This window comes from Mus musculus, chromosome 5 (genome assembly GCF_000001635.26).
Source record: "Mus musculus strain C57BL/6J chromosome 5, GRCm38.p6 C57BL/6J".
NCBI lineage: Eukaryota > Metazoa > Chordata > Mammalia > Rodentia > Muridae > Mus > Mus musculus.
In genome coordinates, this window is record NC_000071.6 from 150814254 (window position 1) to 150838299 (window position 24046).

Genomic DNA, 24046 nt, shown 5'->3' on the forward strand with positions numbered 1-24046 from the left:
ATGGATGGGGCCTTTACCAAGTGCACAGTGGGCCGTTTTTTCTTTAATGGCATTAGTTACAGCTCCATTGTTAAGTGTCTGCCTCATCTACAACCTTAGCAGTGGCCGTAAACCTTTCCCTTGCAAATTACAGTTTTTATATCTTTGTGTTCTCCCTGTAGTTCATAAGAATAATGATCAGTAACCACACCATAGGCCGGCTGTTACTCTCTTAGAATTTCTTCTGCCAAACAGCTCAGTCTATGGTTTTTTAACTCCGCATCAGTCAGAATTACAGGGCAGAAGCAGAATGCAGCCAGATACTTTGCTGCAATGAATATGTAATGTTCTCTAGCTCAGTTCCTGTAGAGCACTGGTTCTCAGCCTTCCTAATGCTGGCACCCTTTAATGCCCTCATGTGTGGTGATCCCAGCCATGAAATTATTTTTGTTGCTACTTCATAACTAGTTTTTGCTACTGTTACGAGAATCATAATGTAAATATCTGACATGCAGGACATCTGATATTCGACTCCCATGAAAGGGCCGTTCCGCCCTCCTGAGGTGGACCCTCTGCTCTGCTGTTTAGTTGTCGTGCTAATTCTTTAAAGCTTCACTGAAACGACCTATTTGCATGTTTGGGTTTCTCTAGCCTACAGCTCTTCAACATTTCTCCTGAGGACCATTTCTTTTTTTGGTGGGGGGGGGGGGGGGAGGGGTCAAGAGAGGGTTTCTCTGTGTAGCCCTGGCTGTCCTGGAACTCACTTTGTAGACCAGGCTGGCCTTGAACTCAGAAATCCGCCTGCTCAGGACCATTTCTAAGAGGCTAAGAACTACATTGTCAGGTTTACGAAGCAGTGGCCCTATTTCTTGACACCAGTCATCTGTATTGGTAGCATCTCATTTCTGTGACAGGATATCTGATGAAAGCAATGTAAGGACGAAAGGGGTTTGGTTTGGTGTTCTGGCTCGCAGTTCAAGAGGATCCAAGGCCATCACAGCAGGGGATGTGGCTCCCTGACAGTAGAGCATTCAGCTAGGACCCCATGTTTGGGCAGTAGAGGAAGCAGAGCTTTACTATAAACCTCTCTTCCACCCTCACCCTGAGTCCTGTTTTCTAGGTAGGCCCCTTCTCCCAAAGATTCCAGAACAGTGCCACCAGCCACAGACCATGCAAGGAGACACGTGCATGATGAGGACTTTTGACATCTTACACATGGCATCTGAACATTAGGGGCTCTGTTCTTTGGGGAATGGAGACCAGTTTGGCTGAAGCAAGTTTGTGCAGTAGAATAATTTACTTGGAAAAGTGGTTTGGCAGAACATTGTGGAGGTGGGGGTGGGGAGTTTGAAACTAAAGCTGGCAGAAGGAATGGTGGCAGCTTCTAAAAGCAGAAGAACAGCATGGAGCTGAAGAACGTTATAGAGAGGTTTTGTTGTGATGGAACAAAACTGCAGTGCAATTAGATAGCTATCATATTCAAAGCAGCTTACCTGCTTCAACACTTGTCCTCGGAAGCTCTTTACAAATAGAAATTGCTAGGACCGAGTTCCCCAGTATTCAGATGGCAAATGCTGTGTGTCTTGGGGAGCCAGTTAAACTTTAAATAACTTAGAGGCAACTCAGAGGGAAATAGGAAAATAATGCCAGAGATGAAAATTTTGATGTTTTTATTGATACCTGTGGGGTTTTTTTTTAAGCTAAGCCATACCCAGTACCCACCCCCTTTCTCGTTGTTGTTTAATTTTTTTGATTGTTTTTCAAGAAACTCTGTGTAATTCAGAGATCTGCCTGCATCTGCCTTCCGAGTGTCGGGATTAAACAGCGTGTGTCCTGGGCCATGCCTGACCTACTTTTCCTTCGTACTCTGTAAAAGTGGTTTCTGCCAGCAGACCAGTGTGCCTTGTCCTTCGTAGAAACTACTTGGCACTGCTTGGGAAGGCCATGATTATTGTCGCTCTTCTGAGGATGTTAACTATTGCAGCTGTGTATCAGCTCTGTGTTCCCCCATGCCTCTTGTGCTGGTCCTATACAGGAGCATGAGGAGAGTCCTTGAAGGAATTATATGTGTCCAAATTGCTTTAGAAAAAGCCTAGCACAGCCAGGCAGTGGTAGCGCACGCCGTTAATCCCAGCACTTGGGAGGCAGAGACAGGTGGATTTCTGAGTTCAAGGCCAGCCTGGTCTACAGAGTGAGTTCCACGACAGCCAGGGCTACACAGAGAAACCCTGTTTATAAATAAATAAATAAATAAATAAATAAATAAATAAATAAATGCCTAGCACTGTTTGTGTTTTGCTAATTCTGTGGTGCAGATACTTGTTTGTTCATTCATTTATCATTAAAATGGAACAGCATTGTTCAGGGTTGTCACTTCTTTAAAAATTATTTTTCTGTGATACATTTATTTCCTGTTTGTGACTTTCCCCAAGTCTTTTATTTTTTTTAAATCACTGAGGTTTTTTTGAGGATGTGTTTTGAATTTAGTCAGTCATACCTTGTGTCTTACTTTTCTGTGAAGAGATACCATGACTGACTAAGGCATCTTACAGAAGAACAAGTTTCAGGGGGTGAGTCCATGGTCATTGTGTCAGGAAGCGTGGCAGCAAGCAGGCAGGGATGGTGCTGGAAGCAGAAGCTGAGAGAGCTTACATCTAGTCCACGAGGAGAGACCTGAGAGGGATGTAGGCTCATGAACCTCAAGGCCTGTTGCCAGTGACGTCATACCACCAACAAGGCCACCCCTCCCTCCTAGTCCTTCTCAGGCAGTTGTACCAACTGGGACCAAACATTGAAACCTATGAGCCTATGGGGGCCTGCTAATCCAGACCACCATGCCTTGTGGTTCTCCATTTCCTCTTTTATTTAAAGGACAGTATGGTTTGAGTTTATATAGATGCTGTGTTAGCGTATCGTCTTCCTGAGAGTCTTTACATACTAAGTTTTCTTCTGGCATAGAACTTTTTTTTCCCTTCTGTTACATGCTATAGAAATGTTACTTTTTAATTTGCTTGAGATGTTGGAGATCAAACACAGTCTGCATGCTAAATTAAGTGAGTGGTCTACCACTGAACCACATTCCCAATCAACCACCCCTATTTTTTACTCTATCTTGAGAAAAACAAACAAACAAACAAGTACTACATTGTCTAGATTGGCCCTGAATTAACTGTTTTCTCAGCAGTCTTGAGTTTGAGATCTCCCTGCTTTAGTCACCCTCTGGTCTCTCAGTGTGACTCGGCAACACCCAGCCCAGCTTAGAGTCCTGTCGCTGTGAACTCCTCTAATGTGCCTGCCTCTTTCATTTGGCTTCTGTGTTTCATGTTTATTATAAGATATTGAAAATATTTTCCTATTTTCTTCTAATACTTCAGTTCTTTACGTTACTTAATCCCCGGACTATCTGCACATTGCATGCCACTGACACAGATCTGGGAACGGAGTCTCCCTACGCCTCAATCTCTTTCTGAACTTAATCTCTTTGTGCCTATGTCACCGTTACCAGCCCTACATCTATGTGGTGTTTTTCTATACTTATTACAAGAAGTGTTTTAGTCTTGATTTTTAAAATACCCGGGTGATTCTTAGCTAGTCTTGGCCTTTTCTCAGACAACTCAGCTTGCTAACTTCCATTTTGAAGATCCTGGTAGTATCTTTAGGAAAGGCCCCCCAAATATAAACTACTTTGCAAAAGATGAAAAAAAATTGTTTTGGTTTTTTGTTCTGCTTTTGCTGTCTTGTTTTGTTTTGGAGACAGGAGTTCTCTGGGTAAACTTAGCCGGCCTTGAACTCATTTTATGGTCCAAGCTGGCCTTAAATTCAGAGATCTGCCATCCTCTGCTGCCTCCCCGAGTGCTGGGATTAAAGGCATGCTCTGCCTTCACCTTGTTAAGACTGAAAATGGTTATGCTAGCCTCTGAGTGGGGCAGTCGTTTCTCCAACTGCCCTTCATTACACAAGCTTCTCTGAGGAGGTCTGAGAGTTGTGCTAATCTGTGCTGTGCCTGATCATTTGGCTAAGATCCCTTGGTTGAGCTCACTAGCCCCAGGGATGAACCTACTACTATTCTAAAAATGTTCTGTCCTTATTTTAGTATTGGTGTATTCCAGGATTGAGTAGTCTTGAATGAACAGGGAGATCTGTCTGTGGTTTTCTGTGAAATTGTATCATGTAGGGTTCCTTCTTTAAGATTGCACATCATGATTTTTTTTTTCCATCAAGGAATATTTTACAAAACCAAGAATAGTATAATAAACACTTGTAGTCTTATGCCCCGATTTAAAAGCTGTGAGCCTTTTGCTCTCTGTTTTAGTTTGCACAAACTCTGCCTCTCTGTGTCTCCCTGCCCATAGCCATTCTGCATCCTCTTGTTGTTTGAACTCAGATATTGCGTGTCGTCCGCAAGCCTATTCCTAGCTCCATTTTACATGTTTCAGAATATTTAGCACAATTTATTTTAAATTGTCAGAGATAGTACCTGTTTTTAAATTTGTATTTTTAACTTTTGAAATTTTGCTGTCAAAGCCTGTGTCATAAACTCAGAGATGACATTGTGGTCATTGTGCTGGTGATCCTGTCCACGTATAGGTAAGAGGTGATAGTTCTTAAAGCATTTGTCCTGAAGGAAAAGATAGAAATGCACGTGCCGCTACTTTTCTCCTTGCTGTGACAGAATACTTGACAAAAGGCGACTGAAGGGGTGGGAGGGGTTTGTGGTTCTGCATCTCACCTCGATGCTGTGGTTTGTGAACTCTGCTTGGGCAGATGAAAGGGGAGGTAGCTGAAGATGGGGACCCCAGCCCGGGTAAGGCAGGCTGAGGCTGAAGAGGTGGGGGCTGATTCCCAAACTCCTGGGGTTGTCTAGTCATCACTGGGAACCTCGTAGAGTCAGGAATGAAGCAGGGCCATGTGGGCCTGCAATGGGAGTGGAGCAGGGGGAAGACTCCTGCTTAGCCTAGGATGGCTTAGCTCAGGGGTGAGTGTCCAGGAGCATGGAGGGGCCTTCTGTGGGAGACTTTAGCAGCTCTATATAATGAAGGCTTCCCCCCATGGTGGTTCTTGCTTGTTCAAACATTTTGTTCATTGTTCATCATGGGAAATGGGTGCATACAACTTACTCGGGGTGGACCAGAGATTACATACCTTTTGCAGGAAGGAATGTCTTGGATGGAAAGCTTAAAGTTAAACCCTCCAGTCAGCCCATCTAGATACCTCATTGGTTTGGAGGACTCAGTGGTCATTATGATCCTCAAGTGGGATGTCCTGGTCACATGCTCCAGGACAGGACCCAGGTTGAGTGCAGATGGAACACCTACTGGTCTTAGATATGAGAATACCGGGGGTTTCTGAACCCGTTCCACTTGCCCCACAGGGGTTCTTTTGCAGTAGGCAGGAAGGTCAGTAGCTCTAGCTTGTCAGCAGAAGTGAAAGGTCACATTGCATCCACAGTAGGGCTTGGAGATGATTGCTTTCTCTCCCTTTCATTCAGTGTCTGACTCTAGCCACACCCAGAGTTGAGCCTCTTAACCTTCCTGGAAATGCCTTCCCCAACGTGCCTAGAAGTCTCTGAGGTGACTCCCTGACTTTTTAACAGACAACTGAGAGTATCCGTGCCAAAGGCCTAATACCTAAACTATGCTGCTGTGTTCCGGTGGCCACCCTTGGTGTTTTCAGACCCCAGACACTTGCACATGACCCAGGCTATAGTTGCTCTTACCTGTTGATTTTATTTCCGGTTATATAGTCTCTTGAAACTGAGTCTGTGGTGGTTTGGATAAGAATGGCCCTCGAGCGGGGCTCGGGTGGCGCACGCCTTTATTTCTGAGTTCCAGGCCAACCTGGTCTACAAAGTAAGTTCCAGGACAGCCAGGGCTATACAGAGAAACCCTGTTTCGAAAAACCAAAAAAAAAAAAAAAAGAAAGGCTCATAGACTCACATGTATGAATGCTTGCCCCGTAGGGAGCGCACTGTTAGGAGGTATGTCCTGGTTGGAGTGGTCATGGCTTTGTTGGAGGAAATATGTTGCTATGGGGGCGGGCTTTGAGGTCTCCTATGCTCACAGATCCAGATGCAGAACTCTCATCTCCATCTCCAGCACCATGTCTGCCTGCACGCTGCCGCGTTTCCCTTTGTAAGAGTGAATAGTCACCGTAACCTGACATCTGTGTCCCTCCTACCTTAACTGCTCCCCCACTCCCCAAAAAGATACAGAATAAGAAAAAGTCAAGAGAGGACAATAAATAAAGGACAGTGTCAGGGCAGAGTTTATCCTAGGTGTTTATTCTCAGAAAATTAGAGGACTTGGGTTCTGGAAAAGAACTTGCAGAAATGATTGTGAGATAAAGACCTGCTCAGTCTCAAACAGAGCTCAGAGCATGGCAAGGATCAAAATAAGACCTGCAGTGTTAATTTCTGTGCCTACAAAACAACACCTTCTTGTAGCTTCTGTGGGCACCCACATGCATGTGGCGTCTATACCCATACACAAGAAATACCCCCCCCCCCAAGCCAGGGTTTTCTGGTATAGCCCTAGCTATCCTAGAAATAACTCTGTAGACCAGGCTGACCTTGAACCTAGAGATCCTCCTGCCTCTGCCTCCCCAAGTGCTGGGACTCTAAAACCCAATTGCTTGGGAAAGTTTTCTGATGTTGTGTGTGTGTGTGTGTGTGTGTGTGTGTGTGTGTGTGTGATGGTTAGGGGGGCTTAGATGAACACTTAAAATGTGCTATAGTGAAGTCAAATCACCAACTCTCAAAAACAGGAGGACTCAAGGGTTAAGGCTGGGTCTCCTCATACTCTAAGCTTTGTGGCTTCTCAGGTATGCAACCTTGACCAAGTTATTTATATAATGTCTCAGATTCAGCAGGCACGATGGCACACACCTTCTATCCAGCACTTGGGAGCAGAGGCAGGTGGGGCCTCTGATTTCAAGGCCAGCCTACTCTATGTAGGAGGTCCAGAGCAACCAGGGCCACATAATGAAATCCTGCGCTCTCCTGTTTTTATTTCTGACTCCATGGTCACACCCCCTCAGAGTAGATCGCATAATTTTTTACATCTTATTGCCTGTCATCCTCCATTTGGGTTTGAGAGGTCTGGCAGGCAGCCTGCACATATGCACATACGCAGTGTGAACAAAGGAATTTCACTTCCCAAGTGCTGGAACAAGCAGAGAAGCCAGGCCATTTTCAGTAGTAAACAACCAGTTGTTAGCAGTGTTAGGCGATGAACCAAGGCAGCCCTGGTTCAAAGCCCTTTGTACCAACATCAATATATAGGCTAATGAACCCTTCAATACAAACTTGCATCTTCACTTTGAAGCCTGTCTTCTGCTTGGTAAGGTTATTTCTGCCCTAATAGCCTGTTCTACTTACTGCAGCGCTCATCTAGTTAATCTCTAATGTGTGTGGCAAATGCCAAGAGCAAGACCCTAACACACAGTGTTCCTCCATGGCTGCCATAGAAGAAAAGAAAAAAGAAAAGAAAAGAAAAGAAAAGAAAAGAAAAGAAAAGAAAAGAAAAGAAAGAGCCGGGCGTGGTGGCGCACGCCTTTAATCCCAGCACTTGGGAGGCAGAGGCAGGCAAATTTCTGAGTTCGAGGCCAGCCTGGTCTACAAAGTGAGTTCCAGGACAGCCAGGGCTATACAGAGAAACCCTGTCTCGAAAGAAAAGAAAACAAGAAAAAAAGAAACGAAAAAGAAAAAGAGGAGAAGAAAAAATTACTATATTGTAGACTTTGAAAGATAGAAAGGTCTTAAATCCCCCTCCCGCTCCCCACCATGCTGCCCCCAAGATCTGTCTCAGATTTCTTTCTGTTCAGATGTCCTCTTTTCTTTCCTGTCCTGGACTTAGATGGTACCAGAGGTCCTGGTTGAGGTCACACTCAATTAGAAGGCAGCCAAAGGCCAAGAAAGAGGCCACCCACTGTCCAGCTATCCTCATGCCTTTTTGGGGAATTCTCTAAGAACTCTACCAGGACTAATAGTTCCTTCCTGAGGTTTTACTAAGAGTCTCCAGTTGGCAGGAGGTAGTCATTAGTGTCTCTACCTGAGAGCAGCTCATTGTTCTCTTTACCAAAGAAGTCTCCAAGAGGACAAATAGCTTTCCCCAAACTTGTCAACAGGCAAAAGACATCACCATCTCCACCACCAAAACGTGGAGCCTCCCATTCTCCAGCCGGCACACAAATCTCCCCAGTCACTAAGAGGCAAAGCCTTCATGCCGTGGAAGCTGGGAAAGGGTCATCCCCCTCTTTCTTCCAACCACATTCAAAACAATTGCATTTGCTTTTACCATGGCCTCGAATGTCTCAGGCCTTTTCAAGTCCTCTGCCTACTGGAAGAGGGGCATCACTCCAATGCAGGGAACCCATCTTCTTAGAGGGACTTTCTAAGCCTATATATCCCCCACTGGCTTGCTCACTAAACTCTGATAAGTAGTGAAGGTTCTTGCCTGCCTCAAAAGTGAGGACCGACAGCAGTTCAGGTCAAAAGACTCAGGCCTATTAACTGGCAAGGGATTTGGATTCCAAGAAGGCAGAAAAGTAAAGACAGAAAAGGGCAAGGAACACTAAAAGTTCAAAAGCACAATAAACATGAAAAGAAAAGCTAGATGCAGCACAGGTGGAGGGAGGGGCCACGGCCTCGAGGTGGGAACTCCGTGGGCCCTGCTGAGATGCTTGCAGGAAGGGTCTAGGAACCTTGGGGAGGCTTAAGGGTGTCCCGTCCGTGTTCTCAGCCTTGTTCTCAGCTGGTAGTTTGACATGTAAGTTTTACTTGGTTTGGATACAATTTGATTTCAAAACTATTGAAATGTGTTTGTGTTCTTAGACTCTTACCATTTGCTATAATTGCAGGGTTGAAGTATGCTTTGTGAAAACAGAAGTGTTTGTATTGCCCAACATGTCCACAATGCATTGGTTATTCTCGATTGTTAACACCCAGGGGGAAGCACTTTATGCCAAGAAAAATTCCCCTTTAAAAACAAAGCAGGCTGGGCATCCTGTGCTTATGAGGCAGAGGCAGGCAGATCTCTGTGAGTTCAAGGCCAGCCTGGTCTACAGAGGGAGATTTTCAAGTCAGCCAAGGCTACATTTTAAGACCCAGTCTCAAAAACAAAAAGAAAACAAACAAAAGGATGGATCCCAAATATTGAAAGTGTTCTTATCGTTCCTTTAAATATCGCTGGCTGCCTCTGTTTTTTTTCTCTTAGTGTTTTTCCCTTGCTAATTTGAGGCTTAGTACACATTATGTTATAATTCTCCTGACCTTGTTTACTTTGTCAGTGTGCCCAGAAACAGTCCTCTTACCTCCCACAAAAAGCAGAGTTTCATATTCTAATGCTGCAATTGTTCCTAGAGTCTGTGGAATCTGCTGTAATGAATCAACAACATCTGTGCTCCGGAAGACAGAAAACAGAGTGTACTGGCTAGTTTTGTGTCAACTTGACACAGCTGGAGTTATCACAGAGAAAGGAGCTTCAGTTGAGGAAATGCCTCCATGAGATACAACTGTAAGGCATTTTCTCAATTAGTGATCAAGGGGGAAAGGCCCCTTGTGGGTGGGACCATCTCTGGGCTGGTAGTCTTGGTTCTATAAGAGAGCAGGCTGAGCAAGCCAGGGGAGGCAAGCCAGTAAAGAACATCCCTCCATGGCCTCTGAATTAGCTCCTTCTTTCTGAACTGTTTGATTTCCAGTCCTGACTTCCTTGGTGATAAACAGCAGTATGGAATTGTAAGCTGAATAAACCCTTTCCTCCCCAACTTGCTTCTTGGTCATGATGTTTGTGCAGGAATAGAAACCCTGACTAAGACACAGAGTATGCTGTTTTCCAGGAAACTAGGCTTATTTATTTATTTACATTTTTTTTTATTGGAACAGGTTGATTTAGAATTATAGAATTGCATTCCATTTTATGTTTTTATTTTTCTTTTGTAAATGTGTTTACTAGTCTCAGAGATATCATGCAAGTCGGTCAAGATCTCCTTGGTTGAGATGTTCTGACCCCACTTCTTGGGAATATTGTCTTCATCTTGGGTTGCTATGTGCAGATTTCAGAGCTCATAGATTTGGAGGATAGAAAGGCACAGACTAAAGTTATATAAAGCTTTTGTATAAACAAAACACTGTCCGGGGTTACTGTGTTCCAGAAAAGGTTGAAAAATCAAAGGAAGAAGATATACCCAACAAATAACAAGAAGAAATCAGAATTACAAATGTAAAGGAAGTGTTCTTGAGACAAAAGCATCAGCAGTTATAATATTTATATTTATGACTATTGAATTAAATTATAATATTTATATTTATGAGAAAAGCATCATTTATGACAATAAAAGGTTCATTTCCCTGGGATATATATCATTCTTTCTGTGCATGACCAGGGGAAGGGGTGGGTAGTGAAGAGAATTAGGAAGCCTGTTGTTAAAATGTGTGAGGTTAATTACTGTGCCTGTGCTCCACCAGAAAACCTCTTACTACAAAACACTGTAACTGGCCAGACTACCCAGAGTCAGTGATACGGTCGATGGGACTCGGGGAACATCATAGAGAGGAGTAAGAGCCAGAGGGCTGGTGGTGAGCATGCGCAGTAAAAAAAAAAAAAAAAAAAAAAAAAAAAAGATGTCTTATGGGATGAAGAGAGGGTTTAGCGCTTAAGAGCATGGACTGCTCTTCCAGAGGTCCTGAGTTCAATTCCCAGCAACCACATGGTGGCTCACAACCATCTGTAACAGACTTGCGATGCCGTCTTCTGCCGTGTCTGAAGACAGTGACAGTGTACCCACATATATGAAGTTAAAAATATATATATATGGTCGGAGGAAGTGGGGCTGGAGTGAGTGGGGGGGTGCCTACTAGCAGTTAATTACTGCTGCGTTTCTATTGCTGCAATAAGACACTGATCCAAAAGCAACTCGGAGAGGATTTATTCAGCTTACATGTTCCAGTCACAGTCCAACACTGAGGAAAGCCAAGTGTGGTGATTTGAATAGGTAGATTCATGTGTCTCAAGGCTTGACCATGGGGAGTGGCACTATTAGGAGATGTGGCCTTGTTGGAGGAAGTGTGTCACTGTGGAGGTGGACTTTGAAGTTTCTTATGCTCAAGCTCAACCCAGTGTGGAATCAGAGCCTCCTCCTGGCTGCCTGTAGATCAAGATGTAGAACTATCAGCTCCCTCTCCAGCACCATGTCTGCCTTCAGGCTGCCATGCTTCCTGCCATAATGGACTGAACCTCTGAAACTGTAAGCCAGCCCCAATCAAATGCTTTCTTTTATGAGTCTGATTATCATGTCTCTTCACAGCAATAAAATAAGGCGCTAAATTAGGAACCTGGAAGTCAGAACTGAAGAAGAGACTATAGAGGAATGCTGTTTGGTGTCTTGCTACTGGTGACTTGCTCCGCCTGCTTTTTTAACAACCCAGGAGCACCTGCCCAGGAGTGGCACCACATGCAAAGGGTCGGACAGCTCCTTATCAATAAGCAATCGAGGAACCGCTCACAGAGGAGCCTACAGGCAATTTGACACTCATGGACTGATGAGCCTACAGGTGATCTGATGGAGGCCTTTTCCCACCTGAGTTTCCTCTTCCCACTTTGTAACTGAATCAAGTCAACAGGAAACCAACCAGAACTGGAGTTGGTGGGAAGCAAAGCTGGGATAATCTCCCTGGAATCAGTAAAGCATGCTCTTCGTAAAAACAAGCAGCCAGCTCCACATTATTTAACAGGTGGGTCTTAGCAACACTTTGAGATTTTGTAGACTACAAGGACGTAAAAAATTCCAGATGATAACATTCATGTGGAGATATACATACGGTCAAAAGGTAGTGGGCATCATGACACAGGCTGGTAATCCCAGCTCTAGGAGTCAGAAGGATGGCCACCAGTTTGATGCTAGCCTAGTCTATTTTAGTCAGTTTACCTAGTTCTAGGCCAACCAGGGCTACACACAGAGACCTTGTCTCCAAACAATAATAGCAACAAAAACACAGGAAAGATGGCTGACAGAATTATACATTATAAACCATAACAGCATACAGCATATGATCGTAAAAACAGATGCTGGGGAGTGTTGATGAGGACTTGGGAGAATCTGGAACTCTAACGTGTTGCTGGGGGGAAACAGACTTATGACCCAGCAGCTTTCTCGGACATGCAAATGCATCTCTGTGTAAAAGCTTGCATATGGATATCGTTCAGTGTTCTTAATTAATAAAGGGAAGATGCAAGGTAAATGCCTTTAACTAATGAACAGAAAAGTATCATCGGGCATATCTCTACGACAGACCTGTTAATTAGTGTCTTAGTTACTTTTCTAAGCCTGTGAAGAGACACTATGACCCAGAGAGCTTAGGAAAGAAAGCATTTATTATGGGGAGCTTGCTTTCAATTAATAATGACCGTTAAGGACGGTAGCCTGGGAGTAGGAAGGCAGGCATGGTGCTGGATTGAGCAGTAGCTGAGAGTTTAAGGTGAGAGGGAGGGGAAGGAGTGAAAAGAATAGGGAGGGGAGGGGAGGGGAAAGAGAGAGAGCCCACCCATAGTGACACACCCCCTCTGACAAAGCCACACCTCCTAATCCTTCCCAAACAGTTCTACCAACTGGGGCCAAACATTCAAATATATGAGCCTGCGGGGGCCACACTCATTCAAACCACCACAATGAGCAATCAAAAGGAATGAAGGGTGATGCACGTTACAACATGGACGAACCCTGAAAGCATGGAAAATGAGAAGAGACAGACACAGCAGAAGTGCACACTATAAATTTGTGTATCACGTGACAGAGTAGCTCACCTTGAGGTATACACTTTACTCTTGCACTAAAGTACCCTGGTATGTAAAAGAATGTCCAAAATAGCCGTGTTCCCAAAACAGTGAGCAAGATGAACTCGAGTACCAGAAGGAAAATCAGTCTGGGTCACTTTCATTAAGTTCATCAAGCAAAATGAATCCTGTATTATCTCAGAATATATATATGTATACATATATATATTCTGAGATTATATATATATATAATTACTATTATAAGCTCCGTGTGCTTATGTTTACATATTAAGTGTATTGAAATAAGACACCAAAGAGAAAAGATGAGCAATGAGTGTTACCCTAAGTTTAGACACAGCTATACCAGTGCATATGTGGTGGTGTCTTGGGGGCAGGGACAGCCAGCCTGCTCAGTGCTTGGGGTGTTCGGAAAAAAGAATCAGTTGCCTCACCCCCGACCCACCATTGCCGTTCCTTAGGTTCTAGAAGGAAAAAGGCATTTTGACAATAGCTTATGGTTCTCATTTGATGGAATCTTAGCCCAAGCCTTTGTCCTGAGGAGAAAGGGGCCCATGGGGAGTGGGGAGGGAGGGAGGGAGGGAGGGAGAGAGAGAGAGAGAGAGAGAGAGAGAGAGAGATTATATCTGGGATGCTAGGATGACTGTAACTAAGCATCACCCAGGAAAGGCAGCCGTGTATTCTTGGTGGAGGCCAAGAGGAAGCAATGGCATAGAAGTGCCTCAGTAAGCTTTCCCCTCAGACACTGCCAAACTGTGGGGTAAGTTGTGGGAAAAGAAAGTACAGTGTGTGTGTGTCTGTGTGTGTGTGTGTGTGTGTGCGCGTGCAGAGGGTTGGCATAACACTGCTGCTTATATTTTCATGCTACAAGCTGACCTCCAAGGTTTGGGGTCTACAAGTAGCCTGAAGGACTCTGCCCCCAGTTAATTCTGATTGGTAAATAAAGATGCCAGTAGCCAATAGCTAGGGAGAAGGGACATAGGTGGGGTTGAGGTTTCCTGAAAGAGAGGTGGGGGGAGAGGGAGGAGGGAGAGGGAGAGAGAGCACCATGGAAGAGTGAACAGGCAAGAGAGAAGCCATGGGCTAGGAGCCCAGAGAACGTGGCCCAGAGGGCTGCCTAATTGGAGCTAAGAGCTGCTCAGATGAAATAGTGAGTAATAACTTAGGTTATGGAGGGGAGGTGGATTCTAACAGCATGGAGTGTAGGCCTCTATAGGTACACAGCTATTGTGCTGTTCAAGGCATATTCAAATATAAAGGCTTGTGTGCATGTCTTTCATCTGGGAGCATTAAAAAAACATTTACTACAGTGTGTGTGTTCATGGCTCCTTAGTAGAGCTTGGGCAGTAACAATGAAGCTGGAGCAGGCACACAGCCTCATTTTCAAGTGTATTATCTATCAAAATAATGTGCCATTAAAACAGAAACGTGTCAATTGAACAGACTGGGGTCTGGGACTAAATCCACAGGCCTGCTGTCTGGTCTTCACAAGCCAATGGGAACGCAACAGAAGGACAGCTTCCTGTGAAAGTGGTGTTTAGAAAGCTGGATGTCCTCATGAGGAAACCCAAAATGGGATCCAGCATGTGTGTACACATGCATGCACGCGCACACACACACACACACACACACACACACACACACACACACACAAATTCAAAGTGGATAACATGCTCTCCAGGGACATGAAGCTGAAACCATGCAGCCCCTGGGACAAGATGGGGAACCCTTGCCAGGGGTCTCACTCATGACACAATGCACTTCCTCACAGTACAAGAAGCAAAAGCTAAAAACGGTTGAGTAGGGCTGTATTGCAAAGATTGCATACAGTCCTGGAGACAGCAGAAGAGCCCACGGAACACAAGAAAATACTTTCAAGCTGATAAGGAGTTAATATTAGAAAAACATAACTGACAGACTCAGTAGCCAAGAAACAAGCCAACTAAAAAACGGGCAAACAACTTCAGGAGACATTTCTTAAACGATGACGTAAGGGGCAAAAGGGGGCTCAGTGGTTAGAGCACTGCTGCTCTGGTGGGGGAATGGGTTCAGTTCCCAGCACCCACACTCTGGTCCACAACCATCTGTAATTCCAGTACCAGAGGGATATTACGCCCCCTTCTGGACTCTGAGAGCACTGCACACGTGGTGTACATGCATAAATGCGTGGAAGACACTCACACTCATAAAATAAAACGGAGCTTCTAAAAATTCAAAAAAAAAATTAAGTGAAGAAAAAAAAAAGGGCGACAAGCACAGAAAAAGAGGCTTGGTGCAGCTGCAAGGGAAACGCAAATAAAGTAGCACCCATCTCATAGCTCCTCGGGTAGCTGTCACTAGATAGTCACGGATGAATTGGTGAGCTTTCGCGGAGAAGTGATTGTAAGGCGCCAGAGTTGTGATGGAAAACAGTGTAGAGATCCCTCAAAAATAAATGAATAAAAACAAAAATTCAGAAATACCACTTCTGGATAGTCAGAGCAATTCAAATACTGAAGATCTGCTGTGCTCATAACAGCATTATTAACAGCAACCAAGGTCTGGAAGGCACCTGCATGTTCACTAACAGATGGGCGGATAAAAAAAATGCAGTGTGCACATGATGGGCTGCTATTGGCCTTCAACCCTAAGGAACCCAGTCAGTGTTGACAGCAGTGATTAGGTGGTGTGTTATCAGGTGTATATGCAATAAGCCAGACACAGAGCCGAACTAGACAGTCTGTAAGAGGTCCGTTATGGTGGGCGAATGTGCCCTGGAGCGCTAACAGACAGAAAGGCAAATGTACTTAACATTGGCTTGAGACATTGCCAAGAATTGATCTCTCAACTGTTTTGCCCACACCCTCACACATACCCCCTCTCTCCCTCTCCCTCCCTCCCTCTCTCTCTGTCACCCAGACAGACAGACACACAGACACACACACAGACACACATACAGACACACACACACACACACGAACACACATACATACACACACAGGAACTAGCCACTGGCTGTGTTAATTACTTGCTGTTTTACTTGGCTGTTCTCAGCTCACTTTACAGTATATGTGTATATGAGAATGTATCTAACATGGTCAGTGCTTTATCCATCACGAGTACCTTCAATCTGTGAGAATAAGCTGGGGCAAATGGAATCTGAATTCTTCTGTCTGGTCTCTATCCATAGCACAGGTGCTATTTCTATCAGTGAGAGCGACCTGGGCAGGCTGTGGCTTTATGCGTTGGCTTTCTGCTTCTCCTCTGCGGTCCCACTCCTGGTGGGCTTCTCTGCTGCCCAGGGCCCTCCATCTTTGCAGGGGGACCCTTGTACTCTCCTACGGTGGTTTTTCTGCCTGTCTGCTCCCTCACCTGGTCCAAGGAGCATGGACAGCTTTTGCAAGTTCTCCTGATGCCTTGTTTTCTCATTCCCAGGGCTGTGGTTTGAATAAGATATCAGTGCTTCCATTTTGCCCTTTCTTGGCTATTGTGCTTCTTAACTTGACACTCGCTGAACAAATCTCTTAAGGATCTTCACACAATTATCGACGTTTTATGTGCAAATGCCAAGGTTGACAAACCATTCTGATAAATTTAATTAAAAACTGAATATGCTTAGTTGAAAAATTGAGAAGTGGCATTTCATTTGCTTCTAAATATATATTTACATATACAGAGGATGTCATCTGATGCTGGAACTCAAGAGATACTGAGCTCTTAGGAACGGATTCAAATTATGCAGATTCAATGGAATTCAGCAATTTGACTCTCCGTGTTCCTGAGGGCTGGGGAGGGGCCCAATAGCAGCTTGTACTGAGCTCTGGGCTGCATGGGAAGTGATGAGCCCCGTGCAGTGGACTATTCTGCCATGTATGGACATGTGACTGTCTCCAGCTGGCGCCATGGCGATGTTTACTTAGATGAGATTAGTAAGAGATCACCAGTCAATACATTGAGGCTTTAAGGCAGCAGCCTAGCTGTTCAAGCAGTTACAGCTACGAGCATAAAGCTGGCATTCTGCGAGGTCACGTAGACACCCCCTGGCTTCTAGAAAAGCAGCTTCATTATCCCACGAGCTCTGTTGTGCTGCTTATTAGAACATGATTAGATTTGTTGCCAACATCATATGAACACTGATTGCCGTCTCATCTCCGTGGAGTTGGAGAATGAGAGTTCTGGACACAGATAATACATGTGTGGAAAAAAGAGCTCAGATGTTAATAGGGATAATTGCTGTGGCTGCATTTTTAATATTGATGCTGTTTTCTGAAGTGTCTCAATCTGTCTCTAAGACCCTGATATGAAACCAGAGTGAAGAAAACACAGGTTTCCTTATAGCTGAGCTCCAGGTAGGCCTAGGACTGTTTCAATTATTCTTAAGGGTTCTGTTAGGAACAGAACAGACAGAATGCATACATATCAAGAGGGGGGCTGTTCAATTGCCTTAATGGTATAGTCTGGGTAGTCGAGTAATGGCTGCCGCCACACTGGGAACATCAGTAGTTACTAGGTCAATAGGGCTGAATGCTTCAGTCCCAATCTGCTGCTGAAGGTCTGGAGGCTTCATGGGAGCCCCTGCTGTTGGGTCTGTGTTGGAAGGCTGAAGAAGCCGAGTTCCATGTCAGGGGAGAAAGTAACAGCAGTATTGGTGAAGGCAGAATAGATGTGGTCCCAGCAAGGCACAGACAGGAAGGTGAGCAGGTAACAGAGGTTTTTCCTCCTCAGAAGGCCCTGCCCACCTTATCAAGATAATCTCCCCCCACCCCCAGGGGTGCCACTAGGCTCAGCTTTTCCTTGATTCCCAGTCAGGTTTGATAACTAACATCGACTATCACACTCCAGCACCAAACCATGACAGGGTACAGGCTGCAAACCAAGTCAGTTCCTAAGTGTGTCAAAAATAGATTTGTTACCCCACATGGTGGTACACACCTTTAACCCCAGTACTCCGGAGTTAGAGGCAGGTGGATCTCTGAGTTCAAGGCCAGCTTTGTCTATAGAGCAAGTTCCAGGACAGCCAGAGCAATATAGTGAGACTCTATCTCAAAAGCAAGCAGGAAGCAAAAGCATAAAGGTAAGCATCTTAGTTAGACTGTAACATTCAAACTTAAAATAGTATCCATAAGATGAATAGTTGACAGATCAATAGAGTTAGATTAACCAGGAATAAGATTGCATTTGTGTCTTAAGGTTTTGATGGCTTGAGAACCTGAAAATATAAAATTATAAGATATACAATTTTATATTTTAAGTTATATTTATATAAAATATTTTATAAATATAAAATCTATTTCTTTCAAGTGGCCTGCAGAGAGCCAAGAGCTGAAGCAAAGTGCCCCAAGAAGCAGATTTCCGACAGTAGTTCCATGCTCTTGAACATGTTAAGTGATCACTGTACTGGTGAGCTACATCCTCAGCCAGTAAGGCTCTCAATCTGGGCAACTGTACTCTCTTCTTGGTCTCCTGGCACTCATGGTTCTAAACTTGTTGCGAACAGCAAATGAGTGGGGAGGGGAGACCATCATGGTTAAACTCCCTTCCTGTGAGCCACACTGTTTAACCTCAGTTTACATGTAACCTCAGCAATGCACTATTTTCAGATCGATAAGACACCTTACTTAATATATATTATTGACTTATTAAGGTTGAACTTCAGGTCAACTCATTCCTAAATGAAGTTTCTAGAACACACATTGTTACCACTAGGCACATCCCAACCATCTTGCACTTAGAAACACGAGGCACTGTGGCTGGGAGACATTTAAAAATATTTTTATTAACTCTTTGAGAATTTCATACATTGTATTTTTCTCCCAAGGCATTCTGGGTCTTTAATGCTGAAGATGGGAAGAATGGTTGCTGGGCAGCTGGCTCTGGGGAATCCTTAGACCTTACAGTCTCAAAGTCCCTCTAGCATCCATCATGTTGCTATGGGCTGCCTTGAAGGTGAGCCTGTTGCTGGACTCTGTGTGGAAAGAACAGTTTTAGTCAATGACCTTGAGAGCTTCAGCCAGTGTCAACTCTGGGGGTGGGGGTGGGGGGCATATCCCAGGGCCACATAGATGCATGAAGTATCTAGGACCAACCACTGTGTCAACAAAGTTACGGCCCAAATCTACCTGCCCATATAACTCTGAGCGATTGGTCCCCTGGGGCTGCTCAATGACTCGTTTTGTTTTGTTTGTTTGTTTGTTTGTTTGTTTGTTTGTTTTGTTTTCTGTTGAAGGTATATGGACAGCTGCTCACCCATATATCTTTTCTCGATGGCCCAGTACCTTTCAAAGCACGTTTTCACCCCATAGTATAGAAGGGCTATATTGGGCAGGGTTGTTGCCATGAGGGGCTTTTTAGACCACCAGTAAAAACTCAAACAATGTATTTTGATCATATTCATTTCCCACTCCTCCCACTAACTTCTCCCAGACTCACCACTAACTTCCTATACTCCCCTCCCTGACTACATGGCTTCCTCTTTGTTTTTCTGCCCATTTTTCTCCTGGGTATGGGACCATACCACTGGTGCATGCATGCCTGACTACCAGGAACCCTTTAAAAAATCAATCTACCAATAGCTAGTCAAGAGTGGGGAATCAATAATCCCTTCCCAGTCCATGTGGAACTTTGACCGACTTGGTTTTGTGCGGCAGCCACAGCTGCTGTGAGTCTGTGAGTCCTGAGGACTCTGGTTTGCCCTGATCCTCTCAAACCTCTGGCTCTTACAATCTTTTCTTCTTCTCTCCCACCATGGTGCTTGGGAGCCATTTTAAGTAGTGATATTACCAAGGAAAACCACGAGGATGCAAAAAGCGTGACATTTAATAGCCCGTGGATGCAAAAAGCGTGACATTGGGCCTGGTGAGATGGCTCAGCAGGTAAGAGCACTGACTGCTCTTCCAAAGGTCCTGAGTTCAAATCCTAGCTCACAACCACCCGTAATGAGATCTGACTCCCTCTTCTGGTGTATCTGAAGACAGCTACATAGTTCTTATGTATAATAATAAATAAATCTTTGGGCCAGAGGGAGCAGGGACTGAGCGAGCAGAGGCCCTAAAATTCAATTCCCAACAACCACATGAAGGCTTACAACCATCTGTACAGCTACAGTGTACTCATATAAATAAATAAGTAAATCTTTAAAAAAAAAAAAAAGCTTGACATTGAGTATAGCCCGTGGGTGGTTGTAAGCTTACATCTCGGACTGAACAAGGCTGGCTCCTGAGATGTCTGCAGCATTGCCCATGTCCCTGAAGATCTTCAAAGATTCTGGGCTTCAAAGCCAGGGTTCTCGTTCCACCTTAAAGATGAAAACCAGGGGTTGGGGGGTGTAAAGTTCCCTTGATAATGATAGCAAATGAATTATTAAGAAGTGGGTGTGGTCCACTTCCGTTTTCCCACGCTGCTGCGCATGGATCAAGGAGGGAACCGTGGCTCGCTGCTCTCCTTGTGCAATGTGTGGGTGCTTCCCTCTGAGAGGAGGCAGAATACAAACGGAGCTTCTGCCCTCTCTGCCCTCCACCATGGACTTTATGACAAACCGGGTGCTATAGGGACAGGTCAAGTGTCGTAGCCCACAAGGCCAGCGGTGACATTTTACATGGGCTTTAAGTGACTCAGAGCAGGATAGTAGAAGGTGGTGGGGGCTCCAGGGGCCCTTTGCCCCCATATATTTACCTCACTAATGCCCATTACGTCAGAGCTGATTCTCTTATCCCAAGACTTTGTTTATTGAAACGGCCTTTTGGGAGTTTTGGTAAGCTGCGTTAATGGTCTCAGTTGTAGTGTTCTATCAGTTCAAGATATTTATTTCAGCCCATTTTAGGCTGTTAAGGGCCCAATAACACACACACACACACACACACACGAACACACACAGATGAACATTTGTCCATTTATATTCAGTAACAACTTTACTGTGGATCTTTGTTGTTATGAGTCACAGATACCATCGGGGTCCCATGTTTTCAGCCTGAAAATTTCTTTCCACTTTCCCCCAGTAGTTGGTAAGGATCCGTTTCTCCACTGATCTCAAGCTCTGAAGTCTCTGTTGATCCCTGTCTCTGTCAGCTTGCTACCCCTCTTCCCCTGGACATATTTCTGACATGGAACCTGGAGTGTTAACCAAACTCATGACTTCCCTTTTTTTCTTTTCCCTTTTGTTTTCTGAGTCAGGTCTACTTAGCCCAGATTGGCCTCAATCTCACCAAGATCTGCCTACTAGCTCTGCCTCCCATGATGGGATTAAAGGCGTATACCACCATGTGCAACTCATTAAATGTCCCTCCTCCTTCCCCTCCTCCCCCTCTCCTTTTCCTCCTCCTCCTCCCCCTTCCACTTCCACTCTTCCCTCCCCCTCCCCCTCCTTGTTAATCTCCCAGGGAAAAGCCAAGCAGTATTAGACATGTTTTCTGCTTCTGCACTGCATGCTCAGCTCTGATTTGCAAGGTTCTTAGTCCTTTGGGCTGTCTGACAAACTGAGTGGCTGGAACACAACAGACCTTTATCTCTCTCAGTTTTGGAGGCCCAGAAGTCTGAGCTTCAGGTGACAATGGGTCTGTCACTGGTGGGGGCCCACTTTCTGGCTCATACACAAGCTCTTCAAATGGTGCAGACATAAAGGAGTTCCCTGGGATGTCTTTTATAAGGACATTATTAATAACTCATTAAGATCATGTTTCAAAGTCTTCACTCCCATGACCATCACATCGTGGGTGAAGATTTAACAAATAAGTCTGGAGAATGCACACACATTGCACCCAGCTGCTGGGACTTCAAACATCTCTTTAGTTCAAGGGAAGAAATCACAGCACACCAGGAAATTCAGATCTCACTCTTCAAAGATATTTTTAGATACACTTCTAGACATTTGGATGATCCCAATTATATTGGCTCATCAACTTCATTACTGTAGTACAAGACAGGATGAAGAAAAAAAGAAAAAAGAGGGCATGGCTGTTCCAAGGTACGGTGGAGGAGGTTTATTGTAGATATAAGGGAGAGCATAGCCAGAGGGGGGTCGGGGGGGGGGAGTCCAGAGTGAACATGACCTGAGGAGAGGAGGAGGGAAGCACAAGGAGACCAAGAGGCCAGGAATGTAAATGGTTTGAAAAAAAAAATAGGTAAATATATGAGAGTAGCCAAATAGCTAGATTACATATGGAAGAGCCAAAAAGGAAGGGCAGTCAGTCATACCCTGTAACAGGGAGGAACTGAAGGATTCTGGGAGAACCTAGTAGCCAGAATCTGTTTTGATACATTAGTAAGTGTTGGCCTTTGACCCTGGTTTGAGACTTAACAAGGACTATCCCTTTAGCCATACTATGGACGTCTGTGTTCAGCTGGGCCTTAATGTCTCTTTGACTGTAAACCTTCCCTCATAAAAGGAAAGAGGGGTGAGGGCCACAGTACCCTGATCTGAGCATCCAGGCAACCCTCCCAACCAGTTGTATGCAATTCTGCCCTTATTGCACATGGCTTTGGAGTCTCGGGAAGGGGCTAGAGTATATAAGCTGAGGCTAGATCTACATATCCATGGGGGGTCATCATCCACAGTGGGTGCAGAACTTCCAGTGTGGCTGCTTTCAGGCCACCCACACTTCTATTCGTAGTCCCTCAGACATTCGACTATAAAGAAGTCCAACAAACCCATTGGTCCTATAGCACAAGCTTTGGTGGAATCAACCTTTGGTTTGCTGTTGTGTATAGACGTTTTCTAGTTCCCCTCCAAGGAGAAAAATTTCACAATGGATGGGGAGGGTCACCTGGGTTTCTTGAGGATCGACACAGACAGGTAGCATTAAGCAGGAGGCCCATGATGCAAGAGGCTCACCAACCTCATAAAGGAGACAAAACCAGGCAGAGCTATGGAGGGTAACTCTCAGCAGATGTAGAAAGTTAGAGCGAACAAAAGCAGGCAAAGCAGGTTTTGAGGAAGTGAGGACTAACCAAGGAAGAACATTCTTACTGCCACATAACTAAGTAGACGTCACTTCACGATACTGTGAACATCACGGATGCCCTCATGTATGATCGAGTCTCTTCCCTCTCGGACATGAGTTCCTCAGAAAAGGTTCTGAACATGAGAGCAACGCACACCAAACACTGTGCAGAGTTTAGTTGTTGAATGAGCCAATGTGAGAGGCGAGGCAGAGGGGAGAGGACAGTCAGAGAGGCTGGAGGAGCTGGAGCAGGCACAGCAGACTTTAGTAAGCAGGGAAGTGAATCAGAAGAGAAATCAGTACAGTCCTGTCCAGCTGGGCTGACATATCCAGCAGTCCTGACTCCCAGAGCAGAGCAAAAAAACCCAATGGGGTTCAGAGCCAGGCAGAATTCTCAACAGAGGAATCTCTAGTGGCCGAGAAGCACTGAAAGAAAAGTTCAGTGCCCTTAGTCATCAGGGAACTGCAAATCAAAACTACTCTGAGATTTCATCCTATAGAATGGCTAAGATCAAAAATTCAACTGGCAGCACATGCTGGCGAGGATGTGGAACAAGGGGAGCACCCCTCCATTGCTAGTAGGAGTGCAAACTTGTAAAGCCACTTTGGAAATCAATTTAGCAGTTTCTCAGAACATTGGAAATAGTTTTATCTCAAGACCCAGCTATACCACTCCTGGGCATATGCCTAAAAGATGCCCCACCATACCAGAAGGACACATGCTCCACTATGTTCATAACAGCTTTATTTGTTTTTTTGTTTTGTTTTTTTTGGTTTTTCGAGACAGGGTTTCTCTGTGTAGCCCTGGCTGTCCTGGAACTCACTTTGTAGACCAGGCTGGCCTCGAACTCAGCAATCCGCCTGCCTCTGCCTCCCAAGTGCTGGGATTAAAGGCATGCACCACCACGCCCGGCAACAACTTTATTTGTAATAGCCAGAAATTGGAAACAACCTAGATGCCCCTCAAACAAAAAATGGATAAAGAAAATGTGGCTTATCTACACAATGGAATACTACTCGGCTATTAAAAACAAAGACATCATGCAATTTGCAGGCAAATGGATGGAACTAAGAAATATCATTCTGAGTGATGTAACCCAGACCCCGAAAGACATGTGTGGTATGTACTCATATGTGGATATTAACCATAAAGGAAAACCATGCTACAACCCACAGACACAAAGAAACTAAGTAACAGGGAGGGCTCAAGGGAAGATGCTTGAATCTTAGAAGGGGGAATAGAATAGACATTGGGAGGTGGATGGAGAGAGGGACTGATAGGGAGAGGGGGTGGGAGTCGGGTGTGGGGAACGGGGATTGAGAGGGCTGGGAGAGAGAAGGGAAATCTGTGTTAGGGGACATTGGGGG

General features: G+C 44.9%; 1 long non-coding RNA gene across 1 annotated transcript in view; it reads left to right on the forward strand.

Annotated features, from left to right (window-relative positions):
* The first annotated feature begins 707 nt into the window (after positions 1 to 707).
* Gm36447 overlaps positions 708 to 24046 on the forward strand; it is a 51641-nt gene continuing 28302 nt past the window's right edge. Inside the window, exon 1 of the long non-coding RNA XR_377280.3 lies at positions 708 to 8744. This is a non-coding gene — a long non-coding RNA (predicted gene, 36447). The remainder of the gene's footprint in view (positions 8745 to 24046) is intronic.